This window comes from Lycium barbarum, chromosome 9 (assembly GCF_019175385.1).
Source record: "Lycium barbarum isolate Lr01 chromosome 9, ASM1917538v2, whole genome shotgun sequence".
NCBI lineage: Eukaryota > Viridiplantae > Streptophyta > Magnoliopsida > Solanales > Solanaceae > Lycium > Lycium barbarum.
Window position 1 is genome coordinate 7,938,080 of NC_083345.1, and position 12,574 is coordinate 7,950,653.

Below are 12,574 nucleotides of genomic sequence, written 5' to 3' on the forward strand. Positions count from 1 at the left end.
ATAATAATAATAGATGATTAAGGAAAATCAGAAATACATTCATAGTTTCTGCAATTTAAGCTTTCAAACGACGAGGCAAAGCGACAAAAGTTTTGTGCGTGATTCAAGCCTCAATTTAAAAAAAAAACAATTTTACTACATGTTCAAACTACCAAGTCTCCTGGAGTAAGAATCCAATTCTCCAATGTCTCTCCTGGTTCGGCATCCCGGATGGTCGGTGTCAACATGAATCAACTCTTTGGGGATTAAATGAAAAGAAACATAAAGTGCAAACAATGTTAGTCTCATTAACATATGTCTAGGTAAAGTCATGATCACGTAAAGTCGAGTAAGGCATGTAGCAAATAATTCATCGAATAGAGCCAAACAAGTTGTCAAACAGATGTAAACGATTATATCAAAAAATAATAATGCGTCCTAATATGCATTTGACCTCTTTGTGCCAGAGGTAGGCCTAACGTTTGTTTGAAGGGTAAAGTGTGCCATAATACGTCATCCTGTTGCTTTTGATTAATTAAACCAATTCTATTTCTCAAAAAATAAAGTACAAAATAATGTAATATTTATTACATGTCAAATGAATACAACATAATGTGTTTTCCTAATCTAAATAAAGTAAATAAAATTTCTATGCCTAACTTCTAGCTCCATTTGTGATGTCCTTGATATTCGTCATTTGTTGTACTCCAATGCAAATACATACCTGTCATAGAAACGTTAGTCATTCCCTCCCTCCTAAAGTTTAATTAATTAGAGCAAGTAGTCAATATTTAGGCACAATTATCCTTCAATCATGCACATAAAGTATGATTATTGTCACTTGGGGTCGTGAACCCGCTTGGACGTTTGGGTAAAGTCATCTAATGGGCTTAATACACCAAGGGTATTAAACCTCCTAGGTTATGACATGTATGCTCTTAATAAAGGGTGTTGGTTTTAGCTCTATCTTAGGCTGACTAAGAGTTGGTTTACTGGATGCAAGGTTCCCGAGTGGACTACTCGAGTGAGAAGGCTACGCGGTCCCCGTTACTCGGGCACCCGGCGCATACGCCAACTCTCCTAAAATTTGGGATTTTGAAAGAAATTTGCGGGTGCGCAAAACACACCTCGCGTGTACGTGTGATAGTGTGAGTTTCCATAAGTGGAAGAAATATGAACGGAATGACAATTTATCAAAGCATTAACACATAAACAGTTTATATCGAACAAACAGTTTATATCAAACAAACAATTAATAGCATGTAACAACAGTTAACAAATAAAGTAATTTCCAATAAGCACACAAAACCTATTTAAACTAAGTCCGTTATGGTTAGAACCTAGGTAGATTCCCCAGCAGAGTCGCCAAGCTGTCACACCCCATTTAAACTGGGTTAAATTAGAGTACGACATATTGGAGATTCCTGCTTTTTGTTTGTTTAAGGAGTCGCCACCTAATTATTTATGGTGAATTAGGACACCTAAATTTTTATTAAAGTTATGTTTAAAGTTAACTCTGTTTAAGGTCTGCGAAACTTAAGATTCTAGGTAAGGGTTCAATTAGTCTAAAGGGAAGGTATTAGGCACCCTTTAAGACCCATTAACAATGGTTAACCGACCGGACTTATAATTAATTAGGCTAAGTGTAAATACGGTATTATAAAAAAAAGTAGCTTTGTAAGTATGACTAAAGTTATAGATAGACATATAAGAATGATATTTAAAATAGAACTTGTAAAAAATAATAATTTGTATAAAAGAGTACTTCTAACGTTACTCTGAAAACCCGACTTATGAATGTTGTTAAAGTTTTAAACGAAAGTATAATAGTATTGTTTAAAATAATACTTATAGAAAACATAATAATATGTGTAACAGAAGATTCTAAATGTTAAATGAGGCACGAAGATATTGCTAAAGCCTAAATTGAAAATACAGTAATATTATTCAAAAATAAGACTCGTAAAAAAATAGAGTAATTTGCTTATGATTGGTAGCCTTTTAAAAGATGATTCGTCAAATGTGATCTTTAGATAAAAAATGATGTTATATGAATACGATGGTGTAGAAAAATCTAGACTTATTTTATAAATAGGATGCAAAGGAGGTGAGTTTTATTTTTTATTAACTTATTTAACTAATTCGGCTAAAGGTATGCATAGTTGAATACATCTTAAAAATAATGTTTATAAAGAATACTCGGATTAATATTTACATATTAATGACGTTTTGAGAATTTTAAGATAGTAAAATAAAATATGATTCCTTTGACTTGAAATATATAGTCGTGCTATTTGAAAATCAATTACTCGAATAAATGTTATAGATACCATTAATAGTTTAGAACATAACTAGAAGTGAATATAAATTTGTGGAATTAACTACCCGTTATTAAACTACAACCCTTAATATACTAGAATTTATCTAAGTTAATAAAATAAAATAAGATGTTAGTCGTACAAAGCAAATAAAAATACACAACAAAAAAATGAAATAGAAGGAAAGAGGAGCAAATGGACCAGTCCATTTTTAAGGACTATTGCTGCGATCTGTTTGCTATTGGGCTGACTCAAGAAGAGGATTTTATCGGACTTTGGCCCAACACCGAATGTGGAAGATGTGAATGACGGAGTAAATGTGCATTCCAAGCCTGTGCAGGATGACGTCGAGTCTCAAAGTAAGACTCTTCGACTCCGGGTACATGCGAAAATAAAAGAAGATTGGATTAGAAAAAGGGAATCGATTCTTAACATGTTGCAAACAGATTCAGTAAGAAAACAAGATCCCATTTAATCTCTACTATGATTATAAGTAATGTATAGTCTATTCGCATTCAAGATCAAGTTGCCAGTCATTTTAACCAAAACAGTGAGGTATATAGGCTATTTCATTTTTTATTAGAAGGTTACAGAATATCAAAAAAAATGTGTCATTAAACAGGAACAAATTTAGACACGAAATAGCCAACATTCGATCGAATAAAACAGGATTGTGATCTTTCTTTTATGCCCGTTAGTAAGCTGCTGTAATCCGGACCAAACTGAATATAACTTTTGTATTTTATACAATGGGCAAACTTTCATACTTGAGCGGCCAGACCATGAAAATGTTTGGCTTCAAATGGAGTAGATAATATTCCCAAATATGCAGCGACTGTTTGGTCAACAATCAAAAAATGCAACATAAAATCTGCATGAGTACAGCAGTTATAGCAGCAAGTATTTTGCTCTTAATATTGTCTCAAAGTGCAACATCTTGCAGCCACAAGACACAGCAATGTTTTGGCCGAAACGTGCAGCCACTGGCAGCCTTAATGTGCCGCAGATAACCCATAAAAAATGCTCAAAAACAGTAGCAAATTAATTCAACTAAAAGAGTAGAAATGAGGGAGATTCAGATGCAGCAACAAGATAGCTAAAACTATAGCAGCTCATGACCATAAATAAAGTGAAAAATGGCTAGAAAGCAACACTTCATGGACCGACATATAAGTAGTTTGAACTAGAAAGGAACCAAGTAGACTGAACATGCACAGTTAACACGCTGAGTTTCACTTTTAAAATATATAGAATAGACTAATACAAACAAATTGTATCATACAAACAACCCCAACCAAACTTATCGTAAAACAGTCCATGAACACAACAGTTAAAGCTAAATCAAGTTTGTCGTTGTTTTGAATAAGCGAACAGTCATGTGATGATGCAGAGGATATTTAAGCTATATGGTTTATTTGATAGTTTAGACAAGAACATGTGGATCAAAATAGGCAGAATACCTACCTGAGGAATTAGTGTAGACTTTCTTTCATTTCAGTTTCATAAGCCTAGTAACCACTAATTCACACTAGAATCATTGATCAGACTAGATATATCAATGAACCAACAAATGAGGAACCACATAATCATTTTTTATTAAACATATAGTATATCAAATGACAACAGTTGAGCAAGATTCAAAATGTAAGCACATGGACAGCATCTGTAAGCATATGATTAAACAATACTCAAGCTAAACTACAATTTCCTGACTTAAAGCAGGGCAAGCACTTAGCTCATAAAACTCAGATGTTTAATCTCAAGTAGTTACTGAAAATTCAAGACAAGTATAAAGCAGTTCAAACAACACTCAGGCACAAGCCAGACTTTAAACTATCATTGATATATCATGAACCACCAAAAAATCAGATAAGTGCACAGAGATTGACTAATCATTTATGTTTGAGGCAATTTTATGCTTAGTCTTATTTAACAGCATAGTGGAAGGAGGGAATATTTGGACACAAAGGTTGTAGCTAAACTCTATAAGACACAATATCATCATTTAGTTTAACTTCTGGTGGAAACAAATTAAAATGATAAAGAGTCGAAGTCTCACAGTTTTAAAGAACTAATAGCCAAATTCAAGGAATACTAAGGAATGACACCTCAAATAAATGAAAAACATGCTAATGGTAAAGTTAATGTGCAGTCACAAGCAAGGATAATGCGGCCATGCTCGAAGGCATTCACAATTATTTTTGGAGAAAAAAAAAAGAGAAAGTGTGAGTTAGTTTAGCTCAAACCAGATCGAAATTTCCTTTTTTAACATCCAGACTTGAGCTTTCTAAAGAAACATTTAGGCATACGTGATCTTCAAACAGTCCAACATGCATGTGTATTAATCTCCTATGATTGACAAGCTAGCAATGCATTAATCATACCTCAAAGAGCAGTTGAATATAATTATCCTAGTCTAAATTTAAACATGTTTGACAGCGAACTAATCAACTAAACCAAAACTAGATTTGGTTACATTATGCACTCCACTTGAACTAACAGTAACCATATCACTGCTACTGTTTTCATATCAGCGTTAATCAAAACAGAACACCTAAACCTACAGGTTGATAGACAATTATAGAAATGGTTCAGTGTCGGTCTGTTTTAATCGCATACACGATATACCTAAGATATACACACCATGGTGTGTATATCAGATGTATATCAAATGTATATCGTCTTCTTACCTTGATAGCCCACTGTATATCCTATGTATATTCAACTTCATCTAGATTCTGAGTCCTGGAAATTTAGTCTAAACCTCCAAACCACAGTATACGTCCTTCAAATTCATTTTGGCAATTAATGTTTTATCCTAACAGCTCCCAAACATCAAACAAATAACATGATGATAAGCAAACTACATAACTACTACCAAAAAACAATAGCAGAACAAGCTAAGATTTTAACTAAAACAGAAACTAATGACAATAACAATAAGTGTGTCGAGGTTCACCTTTTTTGTGTGCAGTGAACTGAGGACGTCGGGGTTCCGGATCTACTCGAGGACGACGAACAAACACTGTTTGCGATTAAAAAAAAAGGATTTTTTGATTATGTGAAAATATAGTGATTTAGAGCGATATCTGGCTAAAGTTCACCGGAAAGAATGAAAACTATATGGTTGGAAAAATTCCCCCCAGATTTATAGGGTTTCGTTTGGTTTTAAGAAAAGAGAGAGAGGAGCGTATGAGAGATAGGAGTGGGAGACAAAGAGAAGTGGAAGGAGCGTGAGGCGGAAAAAGAAGAAGAGGAAAAGAAAGAGGCGGAAATGGGATTAGGGTTAAAAGGGAAAGGGAAATGGATGGGCTGGACCGGGTTGGGTAATGGGCTGGCCAATAATTCATTTGGGCCGGTCTATTAATTTAAATATGGGCTGATATAAATGTGGGTTGGGTATTAAAATGTGGGTTGTTTATTTGGGTAGGGAAATGATATTGCATTTGTATTTTAAGCCATTAATTGGCTGAAAATTGTTGACCGTTCCTCCGCTAAAATATTTTGGTATTCTAATTTAATAACTGGTATAATATATATTATGTAAAGACAATTAATATGTAGAAGAATAAAGATTTTGCAAAAATGTGGTCTTGTAATAAATTTAACGAGTCCAAACCCGAAAAAACGAAACAATGACTAACCGTTTAAAATCTGTGATAGAGTAATACTTATAATGTTGAAAAATAAAAGTAGCGATATTAATAGTAGTGAAAATAAAGTATTTAGCTCGTCAGCAAATTTAGAAGCCCGAGTAAATAAAGTTAAATAAAGGAGGGACAAAATTGGGTGTCAACAATAATAGCCTGCCAGGCCCAAGAAACTTCTTATATCAGAAACTGAGGTGGGTCTGGGCCAACTCTTTACGGCGTCAATCTTCTGAGAATAAACTTTAACACCTTCACCCGAGATCACATGGCCTAAGAATGCCACTGATTTAAGCCAAAACTCACACTTTGAGAATTTTGCAAAAAGCTCGTGATCTTTAAGAGTCTGCAACACTATTCTGAGGTGTTCTGCATGATCGGCCTCATTACGGGAATACACCAAAATATCATCAATGAAGACAATGACGAATAAATCGAGATAAGGCTTGAAGACCCTGTTCATAAGATCCATGAAAGCAGCTGGCGCATTTGTCAACCCAAATGACATAACAAGAAATTCAAAATGGCCATAACGGGTTCTGAAAGCGGTCTTCGGAATATCAACTTCCTTAACCTTTAACTGATGATATCCTGTTCTGAGATCAATCTCGGAATAACATTGGGCGCCCTGCAGTTGGTCAAATAAGTCATCTATTCTAGGAAGAGGGTACCTGTTCTTAATGGTGACCTTGTTCAGCTGACGGTAGTCTATACACATGCGTAAAGAACCATCCTTCTTTCGGACAAATAAGACTGGCGCACCCCAAGGCGAAACACTGGGCCTAATAAACCCCTTGTCAAGAAGATCCTTCAACTGGGCTTTTAACTCTTTTAACTCTGCTGGAGCCATTCTGTATGGCGGAATAGATATCTGCTGAGTATCGGGAAGTAAATAAATTCCAAACTCAATCTCCCTGTCAGGAGGGACTCCTGGAAGATCTTCGGGAAAGACCTCTGGAAATTCATTTACAACTAGTACGGACTGGAGAGTTTGAGTCTGGGCATCAGAATCCTTGACTCGAACTAGGTGATAGATATAACCCTTGGAAATCATTTTTCTGGCTTTTAGGTAAGAAATGAATCTACCCCTGGGTACTATTGAATTACCCTTCCATTCTATGACTGGCTCATTAGGAAACTCGAATCTTACCACTTTAGTTCTACAACATACTGTGGCATAACATGAAGCTAACCAATCCATACCCATGATCACATCGAACTCTACCATTTCTAATTCCGCTAAATCAGCTATGGTTCTGCGGTGATAGACTAAAACTGGGCAACCCCTATACACACGTCTAACTGTGAGTGATTCCCCAACTGGGGTGGACACCTCAAAGGGTTCATACAATTTTTCAGGTTCAATACCAAATTTCTTAGCAACAAAAGGGGATACATAAGATAGGGTGGATCCTAGGTCAATAAGGGCATATACGTCGAAAGTGAAAACTGTTAGAGTACCTGTAACAACATCTGCACGAGCTTCTGTATCCTGACGGCCTGTCAATGCATACAAACGGTTTCGCCCACCGCTTGTGTTTCCAAATCTAGCTGCATTGTTCCCCTGCTGGGCCTGATTATTACGAGGAACTACTGAATTTATGGATTGTGTCACATTACCTCCAGTACCCTGTCTGGCTGATGGGCAGTCTTTCTGAAAATGGCCCTTCTGACCACATCTAAAACAGGCATCAGTACCCACACGACAATCACCTGAGTGTCTCTTATTACACTTGCCGCACATCGGATAAGTATAAGTCGACTGACCCCCACTAGCCTGAGAGTAAGAACTTGATAGCCTAAAATTCTGCTTCTTATCATTACGGAACTTAGGAAGTGGGGCACTTGCTGTGGACGGAGCAGGTACTGATGACCTGTTCTTAAAGAATTTCCTGTTTCGGTTCCCGCTGAACTGTCCGGTAGACTTGACCCTCTTGTTGAACTCCTTGTCTTTCTCTTTTTGTAAGGTTTCTTCCTCCTTTAGCCTTGTCTCATTGCCCTGTACAAAAGCAACCATCTTGGAAATAGTCATTGTCCCATTCTGTGCAATAATATTGGCTCAATCATACAAATGGGAATCAAGACCTCCAACGAATCTTCTTACTCTTGCCCTTATATCGGGTAACATGTGTGGGGCATGCTTAGCCAGGCTAACGAACTCTAAATAGTAATCTTGTACTGGCCTGCCATTTTGTTTGAGCTTCAGGAATTGTTCAGCCTTAGCCTCTCTGACCTCTACTGGCATAAAGTGGTCTAGGAATGCACTAGCAAATTCATCCCATGTAGCATCAGGCGCATTCTCACCTCGGGACAATTCCCAAGGTTCATATCACGTGTTAGCAATGCTCTGCAGCTGATGAGCTCCAAAAGTAGCTGCTTCGGTTTCTGTAACTGTCATAATCCTGAAGATCTTTTGGAGAGCATCAATGTAGTCCTGAGGGTCCTCATCTTTCTTTGTCCCCGTAAAGACTGGTGGATTCATTCTGAGAAAATCCTTCGTCTTAGAAGACTCTCCATTACGTACTGAACTTGACCCAGATTCCTGACGTTGGGCCTGAGCTGCTACCAGCTGGGTGAACATATTGATAGCATTACTAACATCCCTGTCTGAAGCACTAGGAGGTGTAACGGTAGGGGCAGCTGGAGCTGTTGCCTGAGTCGGAACAGTATCTTCGTGAGCTACTTCAGCGGCAGCCCTTTGGCTGGTGGCTGTGTTTCTCTTCTTGTAATTTCTTTTGTAAGTAAGGCATTTTCTGAAAACACGTACACGCACGAATTAGGAAGCCATCGCTGCTCTAACTGCACGATCTAGAATATGAAAGAAATGAGACAATCCTGAATGTCTTGGTGGTCAACTGTTTATATGTGTGGGTCCCTCACACATATAAAAGAGACCCCACTGGACACAGTTTCATAGACTCTCTAAAGATCCTTGAACCTAGGCTCTGATACCAAGCTTTGTCACGCCCCGAACCATGGCCTAGACTTAACACGGCACTCGGTGCCTGACTGCATGTGACCGAGCGAACCACATGGCTTGCTGAATCATCATGATACAAAACGCAAGCGGAATATAACGTGAATACATGATGAGCCTTTATAGAACATGTTAAGTCATAATACTTAATAAAATACTTGTTTAAACATGAGTGAGCCAAAATGGCTATACGACTCCAAATGTCTGACATGACATAACCGACTTGTCTAGTCTATGAAACCTCTATCATGAGTCTGACTGAAAAACATACTTACTGGGACAAGGCCCCCAGCATACCTTTAGATGCATAATTAATCATAAAACAAAAGTTGACTAAACCCCGAGTGAGATGGGGCTCACCAATAAGCTGATACGAATGTTGTCCTACTGAGCAGATGTGTCGTCCTGTATATCAGTACCTGCATCGTGAAATGCAGGCCCCCGGGCAATAAAAGGGGACGTCACCACATTGAATGTATACCAAAGCAACTGAAAGAAATAACATGGGACATGGAATAACATGATAAGAACTGAAACTGAAAACATGGACATGAACATGAGCATGAGCATGAGTACATATATATATAACATGAGTAAAACATGATAAGTAAGGAGAGCATTTCATAAACCGACACATGATATCACCACGTGGATACGTGGAGTCTGGTACCTCGCCGGACCAGCAGAGCCCCTATACCTTGCCAGGGTATAAGGTGGTAACGTACCTGATGGATCCATTCAGTGTAAAATTAAGGTATCGTCCTAACTGGGCGGAGCGATCCTTGTCCTATGGTGGCTACATAGTTTCAGGCTATCTGAGCCTTCTCGGTAATTTGTGCAACTCCCAAAACATGAACATAATATAGTTGGCTAAGAAGCCCATGACTTTCGTGAATTAACTTGTACTTGTCTTGTAAGCATTATTTCACGAAATAACTTGTAAACATGGTTTCATGAAATAGCTTGTAAACATGTTCTTGATTTATGAGTAATACAATAGTTCATAATCATATATTTGTAATTGACTTGAAAACATGCTTGTAACTTGCAAAATAAAATCATACAGTTTCATATGAACATAATGAGAACACATGAGGAAGAATTCATGATTCATGGATTAAGCTAGGATTCCTAATATCCGTAATGGAAGATTAGGAATACAATAACGAACATAGATACAAATTTATGTACATACATACATAATTACGGGCTACCAATATGTTGAATTTAATGCCCTAGGATTTGAACTTCATAGATTTTACGAAACGGATCGTGGGGAAGAACGTAGAGATTCCCACATGTGGATGGAAGTTCTACATACCTTAACTTCCTGCTTTTGAGCGTATCACAATGTCCTTCAATCCCTTCAACTTTAATCTATAGCAATACAGGTCATAGGGACTCTATATTAGCAACAATATCCATGTTTTGTTTATCTAAGCATTTTATCAAACACTTGGTGGGCATGAAGCTCCACAACCTTCATTATTGGTGTTTTCTTCCCCCAATCTCCATTCTATTACTTCTAGCTGATTCTACAATCTCAATTAGATGTAATTGACATCATTCTTCATCACCCATATGAATACAACAATCCCAAGTCAACAATCCAAAAACCCTAGCATAGTTCATATAATTCTCTTTATCAAACTCATTTACTATTCTCCCAAGAACTTATCAACACTTTAATCATCATGAAACATCATAAAACTTACCTTGGTTATTGTAGGAATAAGCCTTGAGTTGAAATGCTTCACTTGAACAAAACCCTAGTTCCACCTTCCATGGAATTTCTTAACTTGAATGGATTTGATGTGTTTCTCACACTTAGTTTTGTGGATTGATGAAGTGGATCTTTAGTTTCACTTGGATTCTTGCATATGAAGTGTTTGGATGGCTCTAGAGAACCCTTGAGTCGTGTAGGAGAAATGGGAATGAAAAAAATGAGTTTAGGTCTCTTATTAACATCTTAAAATCTGACCCATCGGGCAATTCTACGCCCATTTTTACGGACCGTCAAACTGTTTGACGGACCGTCAAAATGGTCCGTAAAACTACCTAGCAAAAATTGAGTTTCTGTGACCATTTTACGCTGGCTTGAGTCAATTTGACGGACCGTATAATTGTTTTACGGACCATCAAAATGAACCGTAAACTGCCCAGCAAAATATGGTTTTCTGTGACCATTTGACGGACCGTATAAATGTTTTACGGACCGTCAAAATGTTCTACGGACCGTCAAATGGTCCGTCGAAATTTTTCTGCTCGGACAGTCTGTCGTATAATGGGCATAACGCTTTGCACAGATGTCCGTTTGAGGCCCATAATATACCGTTCGAAAGCTAATTCAAGGGGCTACAACTTTCATCAAGGACGTTTTCCCAAAATCCAAATTAATAGAGGGGTTATGGTCGTTGGAAGTAAGACCTTCCATAAACTCACTTGCAAACATGCCCCGTAGAGTGGCTTCAAACTTTTCTTTGCCCAAAGACATTTCTTATGACTTAATTGGTTTTCAAAACACTTCCTATAACCCTCATATTGGTTCCATTATATTATCATCTTATGAGTCCAACTTTCGTCCGAAGTTATGAGGTGTTACAGGTTGGAAGACTTTCAATGAGATTTTAGAAATCATTATCTATTAACATAACCTCGTTCTTAGTTTTAATATCATAAAATACATTGGATCGTTACTTGAGTGTAATCTCCTATTATCCATGCTTGTGGCTAGAGGTGGCAAAATGGGTAAAAAATATGGTTATCTGCCCGACCCAACCCATTTTAAATCGGTTGGATACCCAACCCATTTAAAATGGGTCCAATATGAGTCAACCCATATTATCCACTTAAAATATGAGTAAATTAATGGGTAAAATGGATAAAACCCACAACATATAGAGTGTGTTTGGTATGGAGGAATTGTTTTCCAATTTTCCCATGTTTGGTTGGTCAAAATGTTTTGGAAAATATTTTCTCTAGAAAAAAAAGTTCCTTAACCACCCCCTCCAACACCTCCCCCCACCCCACCACGTAACCACCCCTACACCCCCACCCCACTACTTAACCACCCCCTTCTACCCCCACCCCCACCAACCCCACTACCCCCATCCCTGTAACCACTTACCCACCCCCACCCCTATAACCACCTACCCCACCCCCACCCCTATAACCACCTACCCCACGCCCTACCCCTATCACTACCTACACCACCGCTACCCTTATTACTACCTGCCCCGCAACCCCTACCTCTCACCTCCCTACCACCACCCCCAAATCTCCCAACTTTGCAAAACTAGGCATTTTGTGAAAATAGTAACTTTCAAAAATAGCAACTTTACAAAAGTAATCACATTACAAAAGTAGCCGCTTTTTCAAAATATTACTTGCAAAAAGTAGCTACTTTTCATAAATAGTCGTTTTGCAAAAGTAGTCACTTAAGAAAATAGTCACTTTTAGATAATAGCCACTTTGTGAAAGTAGATACTTTTTAAAAATAGTCACTTTTTGAAAGTAGTCAATTTTCATAAATAGTCATTTTGTGAAAGTAGTTACTTTGTAGTTACTTTAAAAACTAACTACTTTGCAAAAGTAGCCATTTTTTAAAATAGCTTCTTTGTGAAAGTATTAAAATAACCATTTTTGCAATGTGC

The 12,574-nt window shown here is 37.4% G+C and overlaps 1 long non-coding RNA gene across 1 annotated transcript; it reads right to left on the bottom strand.

Moving 5' to 3' along the window:
- Positions 1–9,121: 9,121 nt before the first annotated feature.
- LOC132608828 (uncharacterized) lies at positions 9,122–10,835 on the bottom strand. Its single transcript, XR_009570536.1, has 3 exons — positions 10,637–10,835; positions 10,243–10,298; positions 9,122–9,340 (listed from the first exon to the last, which is right to left on the bottom strand). It is a non-coding gene; the product is annotated as an uncharacterized LOC132608828 (long non-coding RNA).
- Positions 10,836–12,574: the final 1,739 nt, after the last annotated feature.